Here is a 25,866-nt window from a genome sequence, read left to right on the forward strand (position 1 = left end):
ACGGAGAGAAACGCACTGGGTTGTAAAACACAAACACTTAGTAACCCTGTAAATGTTAATGATGTTAACCAAGTAACTCATGCAAGTATTAACCCGTACAAGTTGTACCCTGTCTTGAACTTTCCTCAGGAGTGTGATCAAGAAGACGATTCAGCAACAATTTCAGCTCTCTCTCTCTCAGCCACCATAGCAGAGACCACAGTAGGCACAGCAACACCCACGAGATTAGCGAAGGCCCCTAGCGGAGGGATAGGTGAGGTCGTGTCAACGGGTTGTCTTATCGATAGATGGGAAGGACCATACCAGGTCTTATTGACTAGCACCACAGCATTGAAGGTTGCTGAGAGAGAGACTTGGGTTCACTCCTCCCACTGCAAGAAGGTTGCTGATCCAGAGAAGTCCCGTGATAAGGAACAGACGGTAGAGGTTGTATCACTGGGGTGTCTGTTCCAGGAGGACTGAGGCGGCACCTGAGCCTTGAAGACCGAAAGCAGCTGTCGACTCCCCACTCCCTTTTATTGTTTTTCTCCACTTCCCATCCCCTCTCCCTTGAAATTTCTTTTTTCCCCCTTCTCATTCTTCTCCATTTCCTCCTCAAAGATGGACTTGCCCCAAGAGACTGTGATCCGGATTTTCCTGTTAACCATGATGTTGACTAGAGCAGTCTGTTCCGGCGAGAGTACCATGGAGGTCGAGAGAGGTTCTGGAATGGGTTCCGATTATGATGATGGAGGCGTAGTTTTCCAAGATCAACCAAACCTACAAGCAAAGGCGAGTATCAGAAAACGATCCGATAGCATTGATCATAGAAGAAATTGTGACGGATTGTTAGCTGAAGAAAACTGTATCTGTAGGCTCTGTGATAATCTGGTTGAAGATGGGTGCATAAAGAAATGCCAATCCAGTTTTAATATCCATATGGACCGGCATCCATTGAGTGACTATCACTCCTTAGTGGGTAACGTATTAAACCAAACAGATTGTTGGGTATGCTCTCAAGTACCTCAGGGTCATAGCAAATCAGGGCTAGTACCATTTCCTTTAACGTTAGGGGAGGTACTTGAGCTAAGTGGTGGGAGACCGGTGGACCGGAGGTTTAACATCTCCAGCCCTCCTAGTTTGAAGCTCCACCAATACCATGTGGATAGGTCCCTCTTATGTTTTAATATCTCCAATCCCCGTAAGCCGGGAAATTGGGAAGTGTCATGGAGCAACCTTACCATGACCTTTTCACACAGAGCAGATAGAATGCCTACAGATACAGAGCTTGTACGCCACATAGCCAGTAGAGGAAAATCTTTCCGGTATCGATATACCTTAGGAAATAGGATTACTAGAGTTGGAGAAGTATCACCAGGATACTGTGCACATATCGTACAAACTGATACGTGCATTAAGCAGATGGAAGAATTAGGGTCAGGAGATTTCACCTGGAAGGTTTGTAACATGGTCATGTCCTTCTCCGTCCCATATGTTCTCCCCGATGATGCTTATTTCATATGCGGGAGAAAGGCGTACAAGTGGCTTGCCCCAAACTCTGAAGGATTGTGTTATATTGGAAAAGTATTGCCTGAAGTGATGACTGTAACACATGATAAAATGAAAGACATACACCGTGGTGCCCAAGCTCCTTATACTCACACTCATTACGAGCACCGAGGATCCGGTAGAGGTCATAGACCAAAAGATGGACGATATTCTCCAATTAAAGTGGGAATTTCGTCGAAAACACAATCTCACCCTTGCTGCTGTAGGTAATGAGCTGACTGGTTGGGTGTCATGGTTGAACCCGCGAAATTGGTTCTCCGGTTTAGGAGACTGGGCTCAAGGAGTCATAATGGATGTTGGAAAGTTTCTCCTATGTATCTTAGGTGTTGTTATATCTATTGGATTGATATTTAGATGCGGGCAGGCTTTAATGAGGTGCAAACAAAGTACAAAAGTGATGAGCTTGAGGAGTGAGGAAACTATAATTAACCTGGATTTGATTTATGACCCAATGATAGAAACCATGATGTGATGAAAATGCGATTATAAGGTCCGTTTCTTTCACCTGTTTTTCTGCTTTTCTCCAAGATACAAAGACCCCCTTGGATGAGGAAGTTGACGAGACGCTATACAGACAACAGACAAGCACCAAAGATGAAGTTTTGACAACCTATGATATGGACACTTGATGAACTTTGCCATGGATCCCCAGTTTCCCTAGTATTTTTAAACTCACGCTAGCCCAACATTTTTGTAAATCTGATGGCACTGACAAAGCTATTTGCTCATGCCCAAGGAGCAATACAGCGCAAAGAAGACGACTCTCAACAGATACCGAACAAAACTTCAACAACAGATGTACATTTCCCTGACATAGAATATCATTGCATTTTCCATAAGTGTTCTTTATCTTCATCTCTACAACCCTCAGGTAATGACACACATAGACGATAGGGAATACAGGCACAGATATCAGCAACCACATACCTCCCCCATCCATGTATCATCAACTAAAATGTGCATCCCCATTTTGTTACAACCACAGCCGAAATGAGCTCGGTAGAGTTTGACAGCCCATCCACAGACCCTTAGTACGGGATAAGAAGGAATTCAAATGTATACTTCGCAAAACCTCGAAGCTTGATTTACCACACGTACGGCACGATGATACATGACCCTCCAAACATGGACTCATACACACATGCTTCTGCTTTCTCACTAGGTCATACCCTCTTCACACCTACTCCACTCTTCTTCCTTACCCCACCATGGAAATCAATTAACCCCTGACTTACATTTTTCTCCTTTTGAAATGTTTTAGAAGGTGGCAGTTATTATTGACTGCCAAAGGGTGGACTGTCAAAGTCAGAAAAATGTTTCTATACACATTGCCATATTTGCACCTCACCCTGGTACGCGCTGCGCATGCGTGCGCTTTCCCGTGAAGGCGCATACCCGCTACTGTGTGCACTCGCTCGCACTCGGTATGCGTATTTACGGTAAAGAGTATGTAGTCGTAGCGTGCGACTCATTCGTTACACATTTTCATAATTAATGTAGTTTATAGATCATGATCCCTTTGATAGTTTCTGAAAGTTTGGTTAATATAGAATGTCCCTGAACGGAGGAATCCCTCTTTGTATTGTATGAAGGGTCTAACAGGAGTCATACAGCAGTGTTTGGTACCCATCGGAAGAGTATTTAATTAACAATATTCCGGTGTTGGTTTGGAGCGTATTAATCGCTCGTGCGGATAGTTATGGACATAAGAAGTTTATGTCCATTTCTATTATTTACTCATACTCAGGTATGCGGCGGGAAACCCAGTTTCCCACCCACCTGAGCTGTTGGAAATCGTCACAGCCCACCTGTATGAATCAACCTATGACCTTTTGTTATGATGCAGGGCCGAATTCCTTCGTCCAATGGACAATGGGATTGTAGGGACTATGAGATTGCATTGTGTGTGGGGCATAAATAGGCAGGCCGACCATATCCAACTTCACTCTCATCAACGGTTTTCTTGCTGATAATCGGGAGCTGGATATCGAGGCGCATGCGATCATACCCTTTGTGCGTAAGTTTCTCTCCGTGATCATTGTCTTACTGCGAGCCAATTTCTCTCATCTCTCTCCATATCTCTCTCTCTCTCTTCTCTTTTCTCTCACATCTCCCCTAGACTAGTATTGTATTGTATTAGATAGTATCGTATTTTGGTTAGGAAGTATCTGTTATATTGTAGTGTATCATTTGTACTGTGATTCTCTTTTACAAGTATATTAGATATAATACAGTTAATAGGCTTTGGACCCTAAACCAGTATCTGTGTATTTCCTATAGTTTTAAGTGTTCACTTGAGCGTCGGTGACGCTCAAGCAGCTTTGTAGTTAGTCAGGTTACACAAGGTTGCACTTACACCCTGTATTCACATTAAGGTATTCTGTGTATTTCATTGATAAAAGGTTTAGACATAAAGGTATAGCGTTGTGAGCGTCTGCGCCGCTGGTGATCTCCTCGTGGTCTCGAGCGTCCGCTACGCCATAGCGAATCATTACTCTAGTCATAGCCAATAACGTGCTGTCCTGTGATCTCTGGGCCGTGAGCGAACGTGACGCTTGAGCGTCTCGCCTACGGCTGAGCGATCGTTACGCAACTAGCGTACCCTTACGGTACTTCTTAAGTAAACAGCGTACAGTGTTCTTAGACTTCATAAAGGGTTGTTTATACGACAAAAGAATTTAGCATTATCATATTATATACACCGTCACAGTAAGTTACAGCTGATATACATATGCAAGCGCCACCCTGGATCCAGGCGACAGTCGTCAGCAGATAACCATGATAGTTCTGAGATAGAAGATCTCTGGAATGGATCCAAGCAACTGTATTTATACAGTAGCTTCTAACACATAATACAATAAAAAACACGCTGTTCTTATTGGTCCGTGATGTAAACATTTTCGTAACTCGGTGGTCCATTGGTCCATTCAAAGGTATTGGTCTCAGGAATGTGACTGTTGATGCCCTCAGGCTCCCACCGTGAAGGTAATTCAAACATGCTAGTTACAAGCCCCTCACAATGCACAATATTTCACCTATAATACATTTCTCCCAATAGCGTGCACCCACAATATGCGATATTCTGTACACACATACCAGGTGGGAAGCAAATGGAGAGCTGAACGCAATATAAAATAAGATGTGATATTATGCTTCTAAACCTGTGCTATGTGAAATGCTTTCTCCTGATCTAACTTTAATGTTGCTAGGTACTAAAGTCTGTTATTAAATCATCTTATGACTATGTGTAAATTATGTGTAAGTTTGGAATATGAATATGTGTAACAGTATGGCTTTTATTAGCAACTGCATGCTCTACCGTAATAAGGGTAAGATGCGGTAATCCGCAAAGTACCGTAGTACGCAAAAATGCGTATGTAACCATGCTAATAAATGCAATATTGCTTTCTGAGAGTAAAATGCAATTTCTACTTTTACAGTCCACCCTCTGATAGTAATCAAAACTATCACATCTTTATAAAATTAATACATACAAATATAATTGGTAACGCAGATAAATCATTCACTAGGAAGAAGCAATTTAAAAAAATAAAAAATAAACAGGTTATAACATGATACATGGTATCACTATCTGATTATTGTTTCAAAAATTGGATCGTACACCAGGACTGCTTCATTTTCATCACTGCTCCTCCTCAGACTCATTAAATTTGTATTTCTGTTTGTTTTCTTTCGTCGGGTCATAATTTGAACACATTTGAATACCATACCAATAGTTATGATGACACCACAGATACAAAGAAAAAGTTTCCCTATATTTGCAATTATTTCTTGTGCCCATTCTCCCAACCCAGGGAACCATTTAAGTGGGTTCAACCAGGAGGCCCATATTGTGCTTCCTCCTAAATTGTCATAAAAGCTGCAGTATCTCATGAGCAAGGGTCATTATTTCTGGTAGTACCCTTCCAAGATAACATAAACCTTCTGAGTTCAGAGAGAGCCACTTGTACGCTTTCCTTCCACATATAAAATACACCTTATCTTGGAGAATATAAGGAACAGAATGTGTCATTATCATTGCACATAGAATTCTAACAAAAACACCAGTCTCCATCTTCCCCATCTGTCCAAAACACGTTTCTGGCTGTATGATATTTGCACAGTATCCCAGTGACACTCTACCAGCCATTATCTTGTCGCACCCTCTCATGTATCTACATCGGTAGTGGTTCCCACTTATAACAATCCCTCGTACAGTTGCATTATCAATTGACTCTTTATCAACTCTGTGTGAGTAGGCCATTATCTGATTGTTCCAGATTATCTCCCAATTTCCTGGTTTCCTGAAATTGGTGAGATTTAAACATAACAGGGATTTGCCTACATGGTACTGGTGGAGTTTAAAACTAGGGGATCTAGTTATATTATATTTCTTATCCACCAGTCTTTCCCCCCACCCCCCTGTGTAATTCAAGTACCTCAGCTAACTGTAAAGAGTATGGCACTAATCCCGCATTATTTTGTCCTTGAGGTACCTTTGAGCACACCCAACACTTTGTTTGGTTTAAGACCTTACCCACTAATGAATGGTAATCGCTCAAAGGATGTCTATCAAATTCAGCATTATTACTCGACTGTCATCTCTGGATGCACTCATCCTCAATTACAGGGTCACAATACTTACAAATACAGTATTCCTCAGACAATAGCCTATCACATTGCCTCTGAACTCCATAACTACCAGTCCTCTTATTTACTCTGGCTTTGACCAAAGTGATAGGCTGATCCTGGGATAGTCATGAAGTCATCATTCTTTTCTCCAGAACCAGGTCCAGTCCCATGCTCGACTCCTCGGGAACCCTCACAAAAATACAATGTCCTGAAAAAAAATGATTGTGCAAATAGAAAAATAGAATGAAGAAGTCTTGATAGTGGTAAATTCATCTTAGTGCAACTGTCTTTTTAGTGTTTTTTGATATGCTTAGGTAGTGTCCAACAGTGCTGCCTTTCAGTCTTCACGGAACAGATTCTTGAGTGATATTTCGGCAGTCTCACCCTCTGTATGAGTTTTTTCCGGAATAGCGACTTTCTTGCAATGGGAAGAGTGCACCCAAGTCTCTCTCTTGGCTACCTTCAATGAAGTCATGCTTGTCGACAAAACTTGGTACGGTCCTTCAAACCTGTCTATTAGGCAACCTGAGTATAAGAATCATCACATAGTTTCCTGGTTCAAGATCATGACAGTTAGTAATTGGCATATCAGTAATCAACAGTTTCAAGTACTATTGCTGATTTCTCAAATGCTGGTTCATTCTGATAAGGTATTGTACTGTCACTTCGTTGTTGCATTTCAAATCATCCTGTGGATCTATCATGACATGCGGTTGTCTTCCAAAAAGGATTTCAATGGGTGATAAATTAAGCGGGGATCTGGGAGTGGTTCTGATGCTGTATAATGCTAGTGGCAGTGTCTATGGCCACAATAGTCCAGTTTCAGCCATCGCTTTGCTCCTAATCTTAGGGATGCCGTATCTACAAACAAATTCCTGCATGATTTAATTTGCAGTAAAAACTGCAGTGCTAGTGGCAAATGGAAATGTCTCTACCAAATTTAAATATACAGTACATCAGTGCATACCAATACATATTTTAAATTCCTACAGGGTGGTAACTGTATGAAGTCAATTTGTATTACCTGGAAAAGTCCGTCTGCAGGAGGAATATGGGATGGCTCTGTTGGTATTGTCTTACCAATGTTCTTCCTCAAGCAAGTAAGACTGGACATTGCTTTCCTGCTCGCCCGAGAAGAGAACCCTGGTGCACTCCAGTAAGCTCTTACCAATTTGCACATACCTTCCTTACCCAGGTGAGTCAGACCATGTGCCACCTCTGCTAAGCTTGGGAGGAATGTCCTGGGGGCTACTGGTTTACCTTGTATATCTCTCCAGAGTCAAGAGGACTCTTGGCCATATCCCTTAATCTTCCAGACCGCCTTTTCCTGTGGGGAACACAAATTTTGCATTTCGTTTAATATGTTCAATCTTTGCATGTCATGAGTGTCTCAGTATTGTTAGGCCCTTGTGTGGAGCTTGCTGCCCACTTGGCAGCCTTGTCTGCTCGGTTATTACCAAGTGACGCCAGGTCTTTTTCGTAGGTGTGGGCCTTGCACTTGATAACAGCCACTTTGTTAGGTCATTGTATTGCGATCAAGAGTTTCTTAATCTGTGTTGCATGCGCTACTGGTGTGCCTGCCACTGTCATGAAATTTCTGAGGCACCATAGGGCCTGAAAATCATGAGCATACCTAGAATCCGTGTATATATTGGCTGACTTGCCCAAAGCCAACTCACATGCCCTCGTCAGTGCTACTAATTCAGGCACTTGTGCTGAGTGAGGTTGTGCAAGGGGTTCAGCCCCTATGATACCTTCATCATCTACAATAGCTAGTGCACAAGTCCCCTGAATCTGTCTGTCTGTGACAACTACCGTCTGTGAAGAAAGTTACATATGCATTTTCTAACGGGCTGTCCCATATGTCAGCTCTTGCTGTGAAGGTCTGGTTCAAGTACTTCATGCAATCATGCTTCTCAGTGTCCATTCTAAATCCTCTCTCACCAGCATTCTCATCCTCATACCCAACTCTTTGTGCCTTACAAGGCTAATGAGGTAAAAATGTAGCAAGGTTTAGGGTATTATGGTGATGTTTAATGGAGCCATCAATAATAGCTCCCACTTCGCAAACCTTGCGGATGAGACATACCTGGTTTGGGAAGAATTTAGAAGGGCCGATAACAATCAAGTAGGGAGTGACCTTGACACAGAGTGCAATTGTGCACTGTAGTATGCTACAGGTCGGCTGGCATCACCATGTTTCCGTGTCAAGACCCCTGCCGCACACCCAGCAGTTTCAGTATCGTACAAGTCAAAAGGTTTCTCATAATCAGGCATTCCCAATGCAGGGGCTTTTGTCAAGCACTCCTTGAGTTTCTCAAACTCCAGTTCGGATGACTTGGTATGAAACACCCATTCAGGTTTTGTTAATGAAACCATCTCCTACAATGGAAATGCCAAAACGAAACCTGGGATCCAGTTTTGGCAGAATCCACACATTCCTAAAAATGTATGAATTTGCTGCTGGATCTGTGGCAGTGTCATGTTCTGGATGGACTTTATCTGGTCAATGGTCAAATGTCTTTGTCCTTGAGAGAGACAATGTCCCAAATATTTCACCCTGGTCTGACACAACTGCAGTTTATCTTTTGAAACCTTGTGCATGTCTGTGAAAGGTGAACCAACAATTGTTTAGTATCAGCCACAGAGGACACAAATGAATTGGAACATAACAATAAGTTATTAACATATTGAATTAGAATCAATCCATTTTTAGGATGAAAAGACTGTAAGCAATCATGCAAGGCTTGGCAGAAAATACTTGGGCTGTCAGTGAACCCTTGAGAAAGTCGGGTTCAGATGTACTGTACACCTTTGTAAGAAAAGGCAAACAGGTACTGTCTGTCGGGGTGAAGGGAAATAGGAAAGAAAAAACAAAGCAGAAGTTGATAAAGTAAAGTTTATAGATTTGCAACAGAATAACAACCGGATTAAGCACTATGGGGCATTGGCTCTTTTATTAACTCCTCTTAGCTACTATATTCTATAAACCCCTCCCACCATTAAAAGGGTTTACATTAGCTATTAATCCAGTGTCTTGTCGATCTTTGGTCCAAAGGGAACCCAGTATCTGCGAGATCATTTCCTCTAGCTGTGATGAGCATGAGTCTAGAACAGTGGAATGCAACATTAGTCTTTGAGGGGTATCTAACATATCTTGTACTTCTTGAGCATGGTTTTCAGAGATATCTAAAAATACATCATTAGGGGTACAATATATTACACATCTTAATTTGCACAACAAATCTCTGCTGAGTAAGTTAGTCGGGCCGCTGATGCCAGGAGAAAAGAATGTTTGGCACGCAGAAGCCCAATGGGTAATGTTGCACTTCTCCCGTTTCTCCCATTGCCGAAATAGTTTTACCTGTGGTTCTTAAACCAAACGGAGAATGTCCTAGTTCTACAAAAAGCTTCTAAGTCTGAGAAGTACTCATTTAGTCCTTCTCATCCTGTATTAAGGGTCTATAAATGTTCATACAAACATACCAAGCTTTTTACAAAAGGGCATTTCTAGCTGCCCACATCTTGTTTATTTATTTCCTAGAAATTAGTACCTCATAAGTGATAGCTAAAAGAAGCAGCCTGGGGGTTACCCCTTCTCTGTCTAGTTTCCCATGAGGACTTGCTAAAGTGCGGACCGGGTGTAATCCCTCCATCTCACTGCTTATGGTGTCAATTGTGGGTATCACTGTTTCTAAGGAATGGATAGTCCCATACTTACCAGCTTGGTTATTTCTATCTCCGCTGTTTGTGGGGCATTCCCTCCTTTCTGCTGTCCCTGTCGACCTAAGAGGCTGATGGCATGAGAGAGGGTTGCAACCACACTGGGTTCATCTTATGCCTCCGAACTGGCACCTTGATTACTTAATACAGGATAAAGATTACAAGGGTTAGGTTTAATCATTTTGATACCAGCTGTAACTCTGTCGCCATCTACATATGGTGGTGGTGGTGCACTTGCTGTTACCTGTTTGCGCATATTCACAGCTGTTGCATATGCTTTTTGCCTTTGTGCTTCACCCTCTTGTTGCCATAAGTTTAAATAATCATTGTGCTTTACTCTCAATTTGCATGATTTTATCAAGCAAATTTTTACTTCTCACCGTATTCAATACCTCAGGATCAAAACTACCAATCTTGGGAAATTAAGTTTTACACTCGTCAGTCATACATTCCCAATCATCACCAAAAGCCACGGCATATGCACCGTACTTCATACGCATAACAAAACGAGCTGACCCTTTTGCGCCCTCAGCAACTTAAACCTCAGTTGCCTTCTCAGTCATTTCACATATGCACTTAGCCCCCATTGCAGCTTTTAGCAACCCTAAATGCACCTCCTTTGAAATAAAGGTGAGAAACTTTCCAAGTAGCTCTCACTCGACTCCTTCTCAGCTGCTATACCACTTACCAGCAATCAAGTGATAAATGTATCCAAAGAGGTTCCTAACATGGTCACTTACAACCAGGAATATGGAAATTGATCTGAATTTGGAATGGTATACTCTTCACTCCCATTCCAATTATCTATCTCCTCCTAGGTAGAAGCTATATGACCTGTACTCTACACTGAGAGAACGAGCATATTTCCTACAAGTATCAGACTCGAAAAAGTATTGTTCTCTAATTTAGTGTTACTTGTGGTATGCCTCTCTGGTTCAACAATCATATGTTTACTTTCAATGCCCACACTTGCACACTTAATTTTTTCTGTACAGAAAAGTCACTTTCCAGAAATTGACAATAATTTCCCAGAGGCTGTATCATACAGTTCGCTAAACGTATTTAAAATAATCATTTTCCGTTTGTATTGTTACCCTATAAAGCTTACAATAATAACCTTTATTCCCTTGTGTACTTATTTCCGGACACATGTGCATATAGGCGCGTGAGATTAAACACGTGCAATTGAGCGCCTGCTTGTGTGTGCCTCGTGCGTGATTATGCTTGTGCGTGTCCAACAACCACGTGTCAGAGGCCCAGGCTGCACCACAAAAGCATACTCACTTATGGCTTTAAACTTAAAAGCCATCACAAATCTATATATATTACTCCTTTCAAACAAAACAGCATAATATTCAAAGTCCCGCTGCATTTCAATAAATCTCTACAACCACAGAGTCTGGTTGCTATATACACTTATTATCTATGCTTATGCGCCTAAACGCTCACACCGCTTCCCGCTAAAACACAATCCAAACTGAAAGAGACCCACTCTATCAATATGCACTTATTCAACTTATGGCAACAATACAACAATATACGTCCTGTTTAAAATATATATATGTTTATACGCGATAGAGAAAGAAAATTTCTTTATCATCCCTAAATTCACACTAGCGCCTATTCAGAGCACACAAACGGATGCTGTTTCTCAGCATCAGATGCTAACTTTAAAATAAAACTAAAATTGTTTTTACCTCTTTATGACGTCCACCCTCTGCTGATAAACCAGAGTTCGTTTGATTTGTGCACTCCTTTCGGTCGTAGTGCCCTTCAAGAGCCCCCAACTGTTAAGTTCAAAAATATTAATAATAAAGCAAAGTATATTGTTGCAGATGCGGTTAGCATAGAAATATGAAGTGCACCTTAATTGCAGTTATGCGCATGCAAATACCTTAAAGAATCCCAATATGAAACCATATACATTTGTAATGTGATCCAACGCACATACAGATTTAATAGTTACAGAAAAAAGGTAAAATAACACAAGTACAGAAATACAGGTAAACAGCAAGTATTATACACACCGTCAGAGTAAGTTACAGCCGATATACATACGCAAGCACCACCCTGGATCCAGGCAACAGTCGTTAGCAGATAACCATGATAGTTCTGAGATAGAAGATCTCTGGAATGGATCCAAGCAACTGTATTTATACAATACCTTCTAACACACACAATACAATAATAAACACACTGGGGTATATTTACTAAGCTCCCAATTTTGACCGATTTTGTGTTTTTTCTTCAAAGTGTCATCTCGGGAATTTACTAAACTAAAATCTCGGCATTGATGGGATTTGTATTTTTTTGGAAGGCAGAGAAAAAAATATGAATGAATACACCATCGGTCAAACATGCCTGTTATTTTATACAACGCAGTAATTTACTAAAAAATTGTATTCACAATCACTGCCAGCAATAGCCAAACACTGCCGTGAAAAAGTACAAATTGTAAAAAAAAGCAGTTTTCAAATAGACCTGCTTTTTTTTTACCGTATTCTGATAGGCATGCACGGATCACTGAGATCCGTGCATGTTTATGAGTGACAAAGGGTGTGAAAGAGTTAAAAATAAAAAAAATAAAAATGCGTGGGGTCCCCCCTCCTAAACATAACCAGCCTCGGGCTCTTTGAGCCAGTCCTGGTTATTTATTATTTATTTATTTATTAACAGTTTCTTATAAAGAGCAGCATATTCCGTTGTGCTTTACAATTAGAACAACAGTAATAGAACAAAACTGGGTAAAAACAGACAGACATAGAGGTAGGAAGGACCTGCTCGCAAGCTTACAATCTCTAGGGAAATAGGCATAGATACACAAGGATAGATGCTATCTATTGCATAATGGTCCACCAGATTGCTAAGTTCTTAATGGGTTGTATGAAGATACCCCGCAAAGTTGGCCAAGTGTCACGAGGGTGTGAGACTAAAGAAAGACAAGATATGTGGTGTTATGAATACTGTATAGAGGATGTAATTAGATAGGGAAGCACTGAAGGTTATGTGGGTGGGTCTGGAATTTGATAGGCTTGTCTGAAGAGGTGAGTTTTCAGGGAACGTTTAAAGGTTTGTAGACTAGAGGCGAGTCTTACTGTGCGTGGGAGGGCATTCCACAGAGTGGGTGAAGCCCAGATAAAGTCTTGTAATTTTGAGTGTGAACAAGTAATGCATGTGGATGAGAGACGTAGCTCTTGTGCAGAGCGGAGAGGTCGGGTAGGGAGATATATTGCGATGAGTGAAGAGATGTATGTTGGTGCAGTTTGGTTAATAGCCTTGTATGTGAGTAAAAGTATTTTATATTTAATACGGTAGAATACCAGTAACCAATGGAGGGACTGACAGAGCGGATCTGCAGACGATGAATGTCTGGCGAGGAAGATCAGCCTCGCAGCTGCATTTAAAATGGATTGTAGTAGCCTATGTTTGGGAAGACCGGTCAGGAGACTATTACAATAATCAATGCGGGAGATAATGAGAGCATGGATTAGAATTTTTGCTGTGTCTTGTGTAAGATATGGTCGTATTTTGGATATGTTTCTTAGATTTATGTAACATGATCTTGAGACAGATTGAATGTGGGGAACAAAGGACAGTTCAGAGTCAAGAATGACACCTAGGCAGCAAGCTTGTGGGGTAGGGATGATTGCCGAGTTCTCAACAGTGATAGAGATATCAGGTTGGAAACTACTATTGGCTGGTGGAAATATAATTAATTCTGTTTTGGAAATATTAAGTTTGAGGTGGCGAGATGTCATCCAAGATGAAATGGCAGAAAGGCATTCAGTGACATGGCCCAATACAGATGGTGACAAATCAGGTGAGGATAGGTAGATTTGAATATAATCTGCATACAGATGGTACTGAAATCCGAAAGAGTTGATTAGTTTGCCAAGAGATGTGGTATAGATAAAGAAAAGCAGAGGACCTAAGACTGAGCCTTGCTGTACTCCAACTGAGAGAGGTAGCGAAGAAGAGGTGGAATCAGAGAAACGAACACTGAAGGAGCGATTAGATAGGTAGGATGAGAATCAAGAAAGGGCTGTGTCCTGAATACCTAGGGATTGTAGTGTTTGTATGAGAAAAGAGTGGTCAATAGTGTCAAATGCAGCAGAGAGATCAAGGAGAATAAGTAGAGATTAATGGCCTTTAGATTTAGCAGTGACCAAATCATTCAATTCCTTAGTCAGTGCTGTCTCTGTGGAGTGTTGGGCAAGAAATCCTGACTGAAGTGGGTCCAGTAGGCTGTGAGAGATAAGAAAGTGTGTGAGACGAGTGTAGGCAAGTCTCTCAAGTAGCTTGGAGGGGCATGGGAGCTAAGAGATGGGACGGTAGTAAGAGAGAGAGTTCGGGTCAGAGTTTTGTTTTTTCAGAATGGGAGTAATCACTGCATGCTTGTATAGAGAAGGAAATATACCAGTAGACAGGGAGAGATTACAGATTTTCGTTAAGGTTGGGATGAGCACAGTAGACAGAGCTTTACTAATTTGTGAGGGTATAGAGTCAAGGGGAGAGGTACTGGAGTAGGCAGATGAAAAGAGTGCAGATACTTCATCTTCATTTGTAGGATCAAAGGAAGAGAAGGTGTTAGAGGGTTCAGGCAGGGAATTGAGCAGGTCACTTGCTCTGGAAGAGCATACCATTTCTTGTTAATCTTGTCCTTAAATTAGGAAGCAAGATCTTGCGCACTGATAGTGGCTGGTGGGTTGGGTGAGGGAGGGACATGAAGCTATTTAAATGTATTAAAAAGTCGCTTGGGGTTAGAGGCTTGAGCAGAGATGAGAGATTGAAAATATGTTTGCTTGGCAGTGTCCAGAGCATTATGATAAGAGTGGTAGGTGGTCTTATATGTAAGAAAGTCACTTGAACTATGAGATTTAAGCCATTGGCGTTCTACTTTACGTGAGAGTTTTTGTAAGTGTCTAGTGTATTTAGAGTACCACGGTTGACATCAAAGTCTACGTGGAGTGTGATGGGTAGCTGGAGCCACTTCATCAAGTGCTGTTTCTAGAGTTTGGTTAAGGTGTGACACAGCAGTCTCAGGAGAGGTGAATGTAGAAATTGGTGAGAGCAGTGGTTGCAGACAGGAAGATAGTTGTTGAAAATTAATAGCGTTAATATTTCTGCGGGTTAGAGGTATCCTTGTAGACTTTAGGGACATTGAGTTTGAAGGAATGGAGTAGAGCATGCAGGTGATAAGGTTGTGATCTGAGTGAGGGAAAGGAGTGTTAGTGAGTTCAGAAACAGAGCATAGTCTGGTGAATACAAGATCAAGGCAGTGGCCCTCCTGATGAGTAGGGGAGTCAATCCATTGGGAGAGGCCAAGAGAGGAGGTTAGAGAGAGTAGTTTAGAGGCATGGGGAGATTGTGGACTGTCAATAGAGAGATTGAAATCACCCATAATGATGGTGGAGATGTTAGAGGATAGAAAGTGAGGGAGCCAAGTAGAAAAATCTTCCAGAAACTTCTTGGGTTGCCCAGGTGGGCGATAGATAGCTGCAACACGCAGAGAGAAAGGGGTGAAAGTCCTAATAGAGTGTACTTCAAATGATGTAAATGTGAGTGAGGGAATAGGTGGTAAAACGATGTGTGTGTGTGTGTGTGTGTGTGTGTGTGTGTGTGTGTGTGTGTGTGTGTGTGTGTAAGATTTGGACAGTAATATTCCAACACCACCTTTAATGTTACCAGGCCTGGGGGTATGTGTGAAGTGGAGGCCACCATGTGACAGTGCTGCAGGGGACACCTTGTCTGATTGGATTGTGTGAGCCATGTTTCTGTTATGGCTATCATAATGAATTTTTTTGCAATGAATAGGTCATGAATAGATGTTAATTTGTTGCAAACAGAGCATGCATTCCATAAAGCACATTTTAGTGACTTGGAGGTAGATGGGAGACATGTGATGTCGATAAGGTTTGTTGGATTTATATTCCATTGTGAATCAGCTGAATGTGAGCATGGTATGTGGATGGGACCTGGATTTGGGGATATGTCACCATCTAGTAGAAGCAGAAGAAGAGAGAGATAGGTATAGTTGGGGGAGGTGTGTGATAGTTTCTTATGGTGATAGGTTGAGGATGTGACAGTTAGTGTAAATAGATAGGTTAAAAGCTCATGAGTGTTAATAAGAGGGGAGTGGTTGTAAAAATACAAGGAAAAAATGACTGTGGTTCCCCCATATTTATACAACCAGCACCGGGCTCTGCGCCTGGTCCTGGTGCCAAAAATACGGGGGACAAAAAACGTAGGTGCCAAAAATACAGGGGGCAAAAATACGGTCCACCGTATTTTTAACACCAACCCCGGGCTCCACTAGTCAGAGAGATAATGCCACAGCCGGGGGACACTTTTATATTTGTCCCTGCGGCCCTGGCATTAAATCACCAACTAGTCACCCCTGGCCGGGGTACCCTGGAGGAGTGAGGACCCTTTAAATCAAGGGGTCCCACCCCTCCAGCCACCCAAGGACTAGGGTGAAGCCCGAGGCTGTCCCCCCCATCCGTGGGTGGTGGATGGGAGGCTGATAGCCTTTTGGGTAAAAAAAAGAATATTGTTTTTTGTAGCAGAACTACAAGTCCCAGCAAGCCTTACCCGCAAGCTGGTACTTAGAGAACCACAAGTACCAGCATGCAGGGGGAAAACAGGGCCGCTGGTACCTGTAGTTCTACTTAAAAGAAAAACCCAAATAAAAACAAAACACATACACCGTGAAAGTAAAAGTTTAATGAACATACATGCACACTTACATACACACATACTTACCTATGTTGACACGAAGCACTTGGTCCTCTTGTCCAGTAGAATCAATGGGGTACCTGTAAATAAAATTATACTTACAAAGAATCCGGTGTAGATCGGTCCTCTTCTTAAAAGTTATAATCCACATACTTGTTAAAATAAAAAAACAAAATACCTGATCCACGAACTGAAAGGGGTCCCATGTTTACACATGGAACCCCTTTCTCCGAATGTCGGGACACCCCGTGACTGCTGTCAAAGAGGGTCCCTTCAGCCAATCAGGGAGCTCCACATCATGGCACTCTCCTGATTGGCTGTGCGCTCCTGCACTGTCAGTCAGCCGGCACACTGTAGATACAATGTAGCGCAGCGGCGCTACATTATATCCAATGGTGGGAACTTTGCGGTCTGCGGTAGATCGCGAGTTTAAGTGGGGCCAACCACAAGAGTGACCGCGAGTTTAAGTGGGGCCAACCACAAGAGTGACCCCACTTAACCTCGCGGTCTACCGCAGACCACAAAGTTCCCACCATTGGTTATAATGTAGCGCCACTACGCTACATTGTATCTACAGTGCGCCGCCTGACTGACAGTGCAGGAGCGCACAGCCAATCAGGAGAGTGCCATGACGTGGCGCTCCCTGATTGGCTGAAGGGACCCTCTTTGACAGGAGTCACGGGGGTTCCGACATTCGAGGAAAGGGGTTCCATGTGTAAACATGGGACCCCTTTCAGTTCGTGGATCGGGTATTTTGTTTTTTTATTTTAACAAGTACGTGGATTATAACTTTTAAGAAGAGGACCGATCTACACCGGATTCTTTGTAAGTATAATTTTATTTACAGGTTCCCCATGGATTCTGGCACTATACTATATATCCCGCACCAGACTGAGTGATTCAAATACAATAATAATAATGGTATATTCAAGAAAACCAGCTGGTATACCTTCCTTTGCTAGATTACACCTTGTTTATGCTGGAGGTGCTCCTGCAATCAAAATATACAGAACATTAGAGAATGTGTTTGTTGCAAAGAGGCAACAAAGAGAATGGATTGCTTTTTGGAGCACTCTTTTTTAACAATTTTTATGCAAATCAGTTTGATATGATTATAAGAGTTAAAACGTAACCTTTAATCAATACTCCTAAAATGAAAGGGGGTTATTAATCAGTAACATACATTTCCAATGAAAGTGTCAATCCATAATTATATCAACATCCCCTTATAAACAAAAACAATTCTTTTATAACATTGTTTTAAATTCATTAATGATCCAAATAATGATGAAGATCTAATTTTAATTAAAATCAATAGTTCATGTGTGGTGAGATATTCTTTTATATTCAAATTTAAGATTATAAATCTCAATTCATGCAAATATTGCAATCAAAAGGGAGAATGTGTTTACGTAAATGTACTTAATGTAGTTGATGTCGAAAACCAACAATGGTAATCAACTTTTCTGCCATCTGCACCTGTGAGCTTAGAGTCTATGCAACAGACAGTATCTCTTAACTGGTCTATTTCATTATCTGCCAAGTTCTTGGATACAAGTGTGAACAATGTTGCCTTTCTGGCTCTTACAATTCACTCTGCAGTTTTCCAAGCCTGTGTGTCATACAGGCTGCATAATATTTTGAGTGGCCCTAAATTGTGCTTCTCATAAGGACATAGACAATTTCTCTCTGTCTTTATGCGTGATTGCACATGCCCATAAGGTTGGGCCCAGGTTCCTGCTAATTGTTATTCATAAATATATACAAGCACTGTGGATTAATTGCAAATGGTGTAAGTGTGTCCTTTGTGTGACAGACTGTCACTTAAATGGTATATGTTTCAGTTTATTGTCCAGAGAGTGTCAGACATATCATACGAGAAAGCAAGATATAGCACACTGATTTCCATAGCCATAATATAAAGAAAAGTACAATCCAAGATGCCGTCTTCCTCATCTACTGCCCATTATCATCATGGAGCGGATAATGAGTGAGAGTAAGGGTTATTGCCAGATTGATAGAGTGGATAGAATCGGCGTTACTCTGTTACTCTGTGTCTGGTGTTAGGTGGACCCTGATACCTTTTGGCATTGCAAGATCCAGATTCGCCAGCAGAAAACAGGTAGACGCTAGAAATAGCAGATGGATAATGCAGGATATCTGGTTTATGCGTGATTGCACATGCCCATAAGGTTGGGCCCAGGTTCCTGCTAATTGATGTTCATAAGTATATACAAGCACTATGGATTAATTGCAATGGTGTAAGTGTGTCCTTTGTGTGACAGACTGTCACTTAAATGGTATATATTTCAGTTTATTGTCCAGAGAGTGTCAGACATACCATACGAGAAAGCAAGATATAGCACACTGATTTCCATAGCCATAATATAAAGAAAAGTACAATCCAAGATGCCGTCTTCCTCATCTACTGCCCATTATCATCATGGAGCGGATAATGAGTGAGAGTAAGGGTTATTGCCAGATTGATAGAGTGGATAGATTCGGCGTTACTCTGTTACTCTGTACCTGGTGTTAGGTGGACCCTGATGCCTTTTGGCATTGCAAGATCCAGATTCGCCAGCAGAGAGCAGGTAGACGCTAGAAATAGCAGATGGATAATGCAAGATATCTGGTTGATTTAGCAAGAACCATTTATTAGATGTCTGTATGAAATATCAGGCACATAGCTCCCATACTGTCTAAATGATCAATACTATTCTGGTTAGCCTTCTGTTAGTATAGTTGTGACACACGGCTACTGCAATTAATTAAGAGAGCTGATATGGAGTAAGTGTGAACCACAGCCTAAACTTATTATGGTTCTAATTGATCGTAAATTGGCAAGTTATTCACACATTGCTGAATTAACAAACTATTCACACATTGCTATAGCGATTAAAAACTAAATCTAGGTACAGATGGATATTATGGGGATATCAAATGACCCCCTGCTGATTAACCATTAATTGCTGGTTATTCACGGGTAGCTGTAATAGCTACCTGATTGGCTGAAGGGACCCTCTTTGACAGGAGTCACGGGGGTTCCGACATTCGAGGAAAGGGGTTCCATGTGTAAACATGGGACCCCTTTCAGTTCGTGGATCGGGTATTTTGTTTTTTTATTTTAACAAGTACGTGGATTATAACTTTTAAGAAGAGGACCGATCTACACCGGATTCTTTGTAAGTATAATTTTATTTACAGGTTCCCCATGGATTCTACTGGACAAGAGGACCGAGAGCTTCGTGTAAACATAGGTAAGTATGTGTGTATGTAAGTGTGCATGTATGTTCATTAAACTTTTACTTTCACGGTGTATGTGTTTTGTTTTTATTTGGGTATTTTTTTTGTAGTAGAACTACAGGTACCAGCCGGCCCGTTTCCCCCCGCATACTGGTAATTGTGATTCTCCAAGTACCAGCTTGCGGGGGAGGCTTGCTGTCCAGGGGCCCATGTGTACCACACATCCAGCTCCCATTGTAGATTTGTCACTGCATATTACAGGTTTTGGGTATGTAGCAATACTGCAAACACCATACTGTATGTATAAACATTCAAGCTCAAGCATACTAAGATTAAGAAACAAAGTGTTTCTAGTAGCAGCAGCAGCAATCAAAGCTGAGAAGCTACATTTGAGTGCACCTCATATATTTCCATTATTTAGTCTCCAATCCTTTGACAATACCCTATGTACTCCACTATTCTGCTGTCGCCAGCTCTTTAACCATGAAATCGACCATCACTACTCATTCTGCTGGGAGAAAGTATTGTTCAATTAAAGTGTAAAGCTTGATACCCATGATCAGGATTCTCCTTTTAGGAATAGCAAACCCTCATTCCAGTAGCCTGTAACCAGAACTCAAGCAAAGCAGCTTCATGACAGTAACTATTTCTAGATTTAATAGAAAAATTATTCCCAGGTTAATTATTACGTTATAAATAATTAAGATCTGCATGAACTCTGCATTGTGAACTGCACCAATCAGAGGTGGAACTCCCAGAGGCAATGGAGATGCCTGCCTCCAGACTCCAAGCCCTGAAGGAGCACCTGCATGTACAGCACCACCTGTGTGGGTTACAACAGGATCCAAGTATGACCGCTGCTCTTACAACAAAGATCTGTGATGCACCCACTGTTGCTGCAGCTACAGAGATTATTAGCTCTGACCCAGTAGCCATGATAACATCTGCAATAGGGCACAGGATGGCACCTGGCCGGTACCACTCAGCCTGTGCTGAAGTATCCTGCAGCCGCTGCTGGACTGTGAGATGGAACCCACTGGTGAACTGTGATTCACAGCATAGCTGGAGTCCTGCCAATTCACTGCGGGCTCCGGTCCCTATAGACCAGCTGAGGACTCTATTTAATTGTGTAAGTCATGTATTTTTACACACACACACACACACACACACACACACACACACACACACACACACATATACACATACATTTGTTTTCCCTTTTTATTAAAGAGGGGGTGAGGGCACCAAACTCCAACTTGCCTTCGGGAGACTGGGATGAACTTACGCCTCTGGCACCAGTGCCTCTAATTTTACATTTATCTACTTACTGTTAGCGTATTTCACATGCCATACATCTCTCAGTGTGTACTGTACATACTGTATGATTTATTCATGTACTGTTGATCAATAAACCTAGTCAGCATTTAGATGTTTTTAAGGGAATTATTAATCTTTTTGGCTCATTTTCAGACTGTAATCTAAAAGAAATCCACAGAAATCAGAAACTCTTTAATTAGGGACTAAAATATATAGTAAAACAAATGCCTCTTTCACTTTTAAGTATTGGGGTAAAGTATTTTGTTTTATTCAGCTATCATTGTAGTAACTATATATGAAATAAATGTTGACATTACTGTTAAGAAGCTTTTAGAGAAAGCTTTTGAGAGAAAACTTTTTAGAGAAATGACACAATATGGTGCTTTGTTTATAACAGAGGATTGCATTAATAAAGTTTCATTTGTTACCATGTAGTAGGCATTTATTGCACACACTGACTTAGCCTTGAAAATATAATTTATTACATTTGATGTTTTAAAATTAATTTCTATGGAAAGCAAAATGTTCTCGGATAGAGAAAACCGTTATATGTAATTTAAAAAAATAGTGTTATGTCTCTGAGGAAGTGGTAGTGGTATAAAATCATCACTTTGGTTAGATATATATAATATTCAATACAGTGCATCCAGAAAGTATTCACAGTGCTTAACTTTTTCCACATTTTGTTATGTTACAGCCTTATTCCAAAATGGAATAAATTAATTTTTTCCCTCAAAATTCTACACACAATACCACATAATGACAATGTGAAAAAAGTTTTTTTTGCGATTTTTGCAAATTTATTAAAAATAAAAAAAATTAAAATAACATGTACATAAGTATTTACAGCCTTTGCCATGAAGCTGAAAATTGAGCTCAGGTGCATCGTGTTTCCACTGATCATCCTTGAGATGTTCTTAGAGCTTAATTGGAGTCCACCTGTGGTAAATTCAGTTGACTGAACATGATTTGGAAAGGCACACACCTGTCTATATAAGGTCTCACATTTGACAGTGCACGTTTGAGCACAAACCAAGCATGAAGTCAAAGGAATTGTCTGTAAACCTCCGAGACAGGATTGTCTCGAGGCACAAATCTGGGGAATGATACAGGAAAATATATGCTGCTTTGAAGGTCCCAATGAGCACAGTGACCTCCATCATCCATAAATGGAAGAAGTTCAGAACCACCAGGATTCTTCCTAGAGCTGGCCGGCCATGTAAACTGAGCGATTGAGGGAGAAGGTCCCTAGTCAGGGAGGTGACCAAGAACCTGATGGTCACTCTGTCAGAGCTACAGCATTCCTCTGTGGAGATAAAAGTACCTTCCAGAAGGACAAACATCTCTGTAGCAATCCACCAATCAGGCCTGTATGGTAAAGTGGCTAGACGGAAGCCACTCCTTAGTAAAAAAGCACATGGCATCCCACCTGGAGTTTGCCAAAATGCACCTGAAGCACTCTCAGACCATGAAGATAAAAATTCTCTGGTCTGATGAGACAAAGATTGAACTCTTTGGCATTAATGCCAGGCGTCATGTTTGGAGAAAACCAGGCACCACTCATTACCAGGCAAATACCATCCCTACAGTGAAGCATGATGGTGGCAGAATCATGCTGTGTGGATATTTTTCAGCAGCAGGAACTGGGAAACTAGTCAGGATAGAGGAAAAAATGAATTAAGCAATGTACAGAGACATCCTGGATGAAAACCTGCTCCAGAGCGCTCTTGACCTTAGACTGGGGTGATGATTCATCTTTCAGCAGGACAACGACCCTAAGTACGAAGCCAAGGAGAGGCTTCAGGACAACTCTGTGAATGTCCTTGAGCCCAGCCAGAGCCCAGACTTGAATCCGATTGAACATCTCTGGAGATATCAGAAAATGGCTGTGTACTGACACTTCCCATCCAACCTGTTGGAGCTTAAGAGGAACACCAAAGAGGAATGGGCGAAACTGCCCAAAAATAGGTGGGCCAAGCTTGTGGCATCATATTCAAAAAGACCGAGGCTGTAATTGCTGCCAAAGGTGCATCAACAAAGTATTGAGCAAAGGCTGTGAATACTTATTTACAAGTAATTTCTTAGTTTTTTTATTTTTAATAAATTTGCAAAAAAACTCAGAAAAACTTTTTTCATGTTGTCATTATGGGGTATTGCGTGAAATTTGAGTGAAAAAAATGAATTTATTCCATTTTGGAATAAGGCTGTTACATAACAAAATGTGGATAAAGCGAAGCGCTGTGAATACTTTCCGGATGCAATGTATATACAGTGGTGCTTGAAAGTACGTTAACCCTTCAGAATTTTCTATATTTCTGTTGAAATTTGGCCTAAAACTACCTCAGATTTTCACACAAGTCTTAAAAGTAGATAAAGTGAACAAAACCAAACAAATGAGACAAATTAGACATGCTAATTTTTATTATTGAGGAAAATGATCCAATATCGCATATCTATGAGTGGCAAAAGTATCTGAACCTTTAGGCTTAGCAGGTATTTTGAAGGTGAAATTAGATTCAGGTATCTTCAATCTATGTGATTACACAACCTGTCTTTTTTAAAAGAACAGGGATCTATAGTATCAAAGTCTGATGTCCACAACACAATTTTGTGGAAGTGTATCATATCAGGAATAAAGGAGATTTCTGAGGACTTCAGAATAAGAATTGTTGATGCTCATCGGGCTGGAAAAGGTTACAAAACTATCTCTAAAGAGTTTGGACTCCACCAATACACAGATTGTTTACAAATGGAAGAAATTCCAGCATTGCAAGGAGAAAGCCGCTGCTCCCCAAAAAAGAACATTGCTGCCCATCTGCAGTTTGTTAAAGATCACAGGGACAAGCCAGAAGGCTATTGGAACAATGTTTTGTGGACAGATGAATCCAAAATTGAGCTTTTGGATTAAATGAGAAGTGTTATGTTTGGAGAAAAGACAACACTTCATTCCAACATAAAAACCTCATATCATCTGCGAAACACGGTGGAGGTGGTATCATGGGTTGGGACTGTTTTGCTACATCTGCTCTAGGATAACCTGCTATCATTGATGGGACAATGATTCTTAATTATACCAGAAAATTCTAAAGGAAAATTTCAGGACATCTGTCCATGAGCTGCATCTGAAGAGAATGTGTGTCATACAGCAAGACAATGACCTAAAGCACACAAGTCAAAGTAATTCGACCAAAGAATGGCTAAAGAAGAATAAATTTGAAGTTTTGGAATGGCCAAGTCAAAATCCTGACATTAATCCAATCTTAATGTTGTGGAAGGGCCTGAAGCGAGCAGTTCATGGGAGGAAACCCACCCAACATAACAGAGTTAAAGCTGTTTTGTATTGAGGAATGGTGCAAAAATTCTCCAGGCTGATCATCAGTTAACAGAAATGTTTTTATGCAGTTGTTGCTGCACAAGGGGGTCATATCAGATACTGAAAGCAAAGGTTCACTTTACTTTTGCTACTCACAGATATGTGATATTTGATAATTTTCCTCAATAAAAAAAATGAGCATGTATACTTTTTTTGTCTCATTTGCTTGGATTGATTCTTTTTATCTACTTTTAGGATTTATAGAAGGTAGTTTTAGGCCAAATTCCAGCAGAAATATGGAAAATTCTGTATGGTTCACAAACTTTCAAGCACCACTATACAATGTGGCAAGAGACAGTTATTATTTAATTTATATATACCTGGAACAACAATTATATCCTGATATCTATAGTATCTTAATATAATTTACTACATAATTAAATTGGCTTCATTAACTTTTTATACCATGAAAACTTAGTATTCTTTCAAAAAACAAATAAATATTAGAACGTTTCTAGGGACATACACTCTAGTAATGTAATTTGAAGGGTTTGGACTATAAAAATGATATATTTTAAATAAAGAGAAAATTTTATAAAGCTAGAAATAAAGGTCACATAAAAAAAGTAAAAATAGTGTCCCATTATACTAATCTGGGTAGAATATTAAATATTTTATTATATATTAGGGGTTGGGTTCAATTTGCTGGAATTCGGGATGCCGGCAGTCAGAATACTAACTGTGGCATCCTGATGTTTGGAATCCTGACAGGGAAAGGTAAGTATACTTACCTTTCCCCCAGGGCCCCATAACCCATCCTCCCTGCAGCCTAACCCTAACCCTCCCCGGTGGTGCCTAAACCTAAACCCCCCTCCCCGTATACTAAACCTAACCCTCCCTGGGGGGTGCCTAACCCCACCTCACTGCATCCTAAACCTAACCCCCTCTCAGGTGCAGCCTATCCCTAACCCGCCCCCCACAATATACATCTAACCTCCCCCCAGGCTTGCCTCTTCAGTAGGCCGGTGTCATATTGTTTAGAATTCTAGTGCTGGGATGTTGAACCAATTTGGGATGCCGGTGTCAGCATTCTAAATAGTATCAGGATTCCCAGCATTGGTATTCTGATTGCTGGGTTCCTGACAGCTGGGATCCTGACCGTATCCCTATATTAGATGCAATTATCACGTTTCAATAATCAATTGTAAAAAAAATATAAACCATGCATAAGTGTTCTCCATCCATAATACTGTTGACTAGTTTTACTTGGACATGCTATATGAAATGCAATATTTATTTCCTTTAAACCGAGGGGTATAGCCAGAAATGTGTGGGTCCCTTAGGAGCATTTTGAA

This window comes from Pseudophryne corroboree, chromosome 5 (assembly GCF_028390025.1).
Source record: "Pseudophryne corroboree isolate aPseCor3 chromosome 5, aPseCor3.hap2, whole genome shotgun sequence".
NCBI classification, from domain to species: domain Eukaryota; kingdom Metazoa; phylum Chordata; class Amphibia; order Anura; family Myobatrachidae; genus Pseudophryne; species Pseudophryne corroboree.